Genomic DNA, 4,733 nt, shown 5'->3' with positions numbered 1-4,733 from the left:
TGTACAAATTAAGTTTTTCACTAGCAATACACCTTGCTAGTAATATATATATAATATTCGATTTAGACATTTAAAGACTATTTCTTGCCATATTTTCAACTTAATCTTAGTAATGTATTTCAATTTGATTTAAGTAACATTTTTATAAATCATTTAAATCATACATCTTAAAATAGTTTGCTTTTAAACGAACGTTGTCATATAAAGTTGATCTATTTTCTGGAAAAAACGCTGCCATCACACCACAGACTGAAGCTACAATACAGCTACCTGACCTTCTCATTACTGCCCAGAATAAAGCTGAAAGCTCATAAAAGCTAAAGCTCATAAAACACAAGTCTTGATAATGAAATTAAAGCCCAGTGGGACCTGGAAATCAATGAGAAGATCTGTGGTTTTAGTGTGACTTTCTGGTTCATAATCGACAGCTGAACGGGATCTGATCAACTCAGTCTACTTCGGGATAGTTACATGAGCACAGTCAGCTTCTGACGAGTGGTGGAACAGGAAACCCTCTTCAACACTGGAAGATCCTGAGTGGTTTTCACAGATATGACGTTAAGTGTGTCACTGAGACACACTGCACATGTACATTTAATTCAGTCCGCTGTCAGTCCTGAGGAAACGCAATTGACAGAAAGAGCAAATAAATTATTTGATTTCCTACAAGTGACTTCCAGTTCCACATGGATACATTACTTTTCATCTTGATGTTGATTATTCCAGCAGGTATTTAACATCTGTTGACTTAATCTGATTTATAGCTTTCAAGAGTTATTTTGAAATCGCTCCTGAAATTTCAATGTTTTTCTCTCTCTTCTCAGTCATGACAGCAGAAGACTATCACTCCTCTACAGACACAGGCCTCTGGGAAAGAAGGAGAATCAGTGACTCTGAGCTGCTCTTATGACACCAGTGATGAATATGTTTATCTCTACTGGTACCGTCAGTATTCAGACCAGCCACCTCAATACATACTGAGAAAAGGAGCCCGATCATATAGCGGTACCGACACTGCAGAATTTGCTAAAGCTCGTTTTAATTCCACTGCAGAGAAAACATCTACAACCCTCACTATTTCAAGCCTTACAGTGGGAGACACAGCTGTGTATCTCTGTTCTCTGAGAGTAGCACAGCGTGAGAACGATACTGAGGAGCTGTACAAAAACCTGTCCGTGAACAACTGGCTTTGTTTCTGTGGCTTGACAGGGCAGGAGCCCAGCACGTAATTTTGATCAACTATTTCTTACACTTTTTAAACGGATGTGGTTAGATTCTTGTTGTGGTGAGACTATCTTGAAAAAGGGAATTCTTCTTCTCCTTTTGGGAGGAGTGTTCAGAGAACATCTCGGCAAAGTTGAGAGAACAAATGGCATCAATGGTCTGAATGGTGAATTGCCTGAAGTGGCCTGAACTGTCAGACTGCTCTGTGCAGCTGGATAGGAAGTTGCAGAAAACAGAGTTTCAGAGAGTAAGATATAGTGCACATAGTCCAAATTTCTTAATGTTTAAATGTTCATAATGCCTTAATTTCATCTTGATGTTAATTACTTCAAACATTTAAAAAAAGCTGTTGAACTCAATGTGATTATTAGTATTTAAGACTTCAATAGCTAGTGAATTTTGTGAAGATCCACCATTTTTTATTTTTCCTAATTTCTCAGCCATGACAGCTGAAGACTCCTTCACTCCCCAACAGACATGGGTCTCTGGGAAAATGAGATTTAGGGCATATAGCACTCTTATGCCACTAGCAGGGAAAACATTCCCCACAGGCCAAAAAAATAAATAAAATCCATCCACCACTGAGGTATCAAGCTTCATTTACTAATCCACTCATAACAAAAGCCCTGCAAGTCTTCACTGACTCTTTCTAACTTGTCAAGCCTAACACTGGTTAGGACTGGTGAAGTTAAAAAACACTGCAATCTAAACTCCCCACAATTCAGGAATATACTAACATGCTCCCCCTCCTAATGTTCCTAAAAACCCAAGCCCTTAAACCCAGCCATCCTACACTCCCCACCTGACTGCTATTATACTGACTGCTGCCTCTCCTCAGGAGTGTCCAATTAAGCACAGGGCCAATCAGCTGAACCCTTTCCTATCTGTTGAATTCCATTCCACAGGAGCCCAATAAGTCAATCCAGACAGGTGTGTCCAATTTACTCCAGTGAAGGAAGAGGTTTAAACTAAGCCTCAGTTTGCTCCATCACAGTCACTCCTCAATTGAACTTTTCCTCTGACATTTAACACCGATGTTGAAAATTAAATCACAATGAAACCTGGGTGAGATAATTGGTTTCAGCGAGATGTGCTGATTCACAATCAACAGCTCAAAAAACACAAGAGTCAATCTGTCACAAGAGCATCAGGTCTCAGTGTGTTCATTCCTGTGCACAGTCATCTGAAGAGCAGTGGAACAGGAAACACTCTTCAACACTGGGGGATCCTGAGTGGTTTTCACAGATGTGACGTTTCACAGCTCACACACTCTCTGCACATGTAGATATAATTCAGTCTGCCGTGCGGAATGGTAACAGAGCATAGGAAAATACATGCCCTTGTGTCCTCAAAGAACCTGTCAGTTCTGAATGGAGAAAATACTTTTCTTGATGTTCATTATTCCAGCAGGTATTTACATGTTTTGATATTGCGTGATTATTAGTATTCAAGACTTTTCTTGAAATTGTTAATGAGGTTTCACTATTTTTTCCTCTCTCTTCTCAGCCATGACAGCTGAAGACTCTATCACTCCTCTACAGACACAGGTCTCCAGGAAAGAAGGAGAATCAGTGACTCTGAGGTGCTCCTATGACAGCACCACTGAATATGTTCTTCTCTACTGGTACTGTCAGTATCCTGACCAGGCACCTCAATACATACTGCTAAGAGGAGCCCGTTCTAATAGTGGTAACACGAACACTGCAGAGTTTGCTCAAGCTCGTTTTAGTTCCAATGCAGAGAGAACATCTACAACCCTCACCATTTCAAATCTTGCTGTGGGAGACACGGCTGTGTATCTCTGCGCCCTGAGACCAGCACAGTGTGAGAAAGACATTGAGGAGCTGTACAAAAACCATCTGTGCCAAACTAGCTTTGTTCCAATGACTTTACATGGCTTGGTGTCTGTCACTTCATCTGAGTTGCACACTGTGGAGGATGTGGTTAGTTTTTTGTGGTAAGAATTTTGTAAAACAAAACTTCCTTGTCTCCCTTTCTGGGGGTCTTGTACTCAAACAGTAACCAACAGAAAACCGAGTGGTAAACAGCAGAACTGTTTCGACGAAGCCCATAATTTCTGAGGAAGAGTGAAGACCTGAGTACCTGTCACTCTGCGGGCTCACCACTGCTCCCTGCTGGTTTACTGTGGTGTAACAGAGTGGGAGTGGGCGGAGCCAAAGTGCGCACCGGTAAAAAGTCAACAACCTCACTGAGGGAGGTTAGCAGGGACCAAAAATAACACAGAAAAGGGTGAAAAATGAAACAGAAGCAAGGAAAGAAGGATGGCGCTGTGCCTTCAGCTTATGCAATGTGGTCCAGCCTGGGGAAAAGAAGCCTCTTAGCACAGCGGTAAGCAGACTGGACTTTAATGGGGTCCAGAAGGCCAACAAACAAAAAGTCTTGGTGTATGAAATAGGTGTGCCTGCCCCTCATTTACCTCTCCCTCACCCCCAGGAACGTCTGGGACACTGGCAGCCACATCTCCTTCACCTCCAGGGTCTCTCAGGATCCCAGCAGGCCCTGTTCCCTGACCAAAGCCAGCGCCTCGCTCTGCCCCTGTGTTCCCAGCCTGCCTGCTCTGAGCTGGCTCTGGGACTCAGGCTTCTTGATCTTCCACACCAGCTCCTCCTGCTCCACAGCTCTCTGCAGCTCTTCCAGCAGCCTTCAGCTGCCACAAGCGCTCTTCAGTGCTGCTCATACAGCACTCTGCCCTTTTAACCCACTTTGGCGCCCTCAGGTGGCAGGATGGCTGTTACTACAGCTGCTTCAAGCAAGCTTTCAACTCAAACACTATTCTCAAAAAGCTTTTTATATACTGTATACAGGATACTTGCCACAGCCTGTACATTTCCATTGAATTCCACCAACTTAACACAGATCAAAGCTGTCTGGCAAGGTAATACAAATCACCAGTTTAAGTTTTCCTCTGACATATAACAATTTTGACAGTTAAATTAAATCACAATGGGACCTGGGTGAGATAATCAGTGAAATATTTCAGTTGTTTTAGCGAGATGCGCTGATTCATAATCAACAGTTCAAAAACACAAGAGTCAATCTGTCACAAGAGCATCAGGTCTCTTGGTGTTTATTCCTGTGCGCAGTCAGCTTCTGAAGAGCAGTGGGACAGGAGACGCTCTTCAACACTGGAGGATCCTGAGTGGTTTTCATAGAGAGTAAACAGAGAGTAAAGTAAAAGAAGAGAGAAAACACAATGTTTCGGCCTCAACAACAACAAAAACTTGATAATTGTGTCAAGATTTAACAACATATGTTGTAGTTACAGGGCAGTGTAAAGTGATGTGACTGCTGAACGCTTGAAAAACGGTTAAAAACGTCACTCAGATGAGAAGCACCTCCTCTCTCTCAGCCTAATGTATCGCAACATGACACACCCTGTGGCGAGGAGGCTTGATCACTGGGGCTTTAAGAGACAAGGCAAAGCTATTGATGAACTAGTTTCAGAGAGCAGGAGGAAAGGCAGGTCGAATGCATTGTCTCTTTGATTG

Source organism: Lepisosteus platostomus, chromosome 26 (assembly GCF_059453375.1).
Source record: "Lepisosteus platostomus isolate fLepPlt1 chromosome 26, fLepPlt1.hap1, whole genome shotgun sequence".
In the NCBI taxonomy this organism is placed as follows: Eukaryota; Metazoa; Chordata; class Actinopteri; order Semionotiformes; family Lepisosteidae; genus Lepisosteus; species Lepisosteus platostomus.
The sequence above is the reverse complement of the archived record's forward strand: the minus strand, read 5'-3'. Positions refer to the sequence as shown.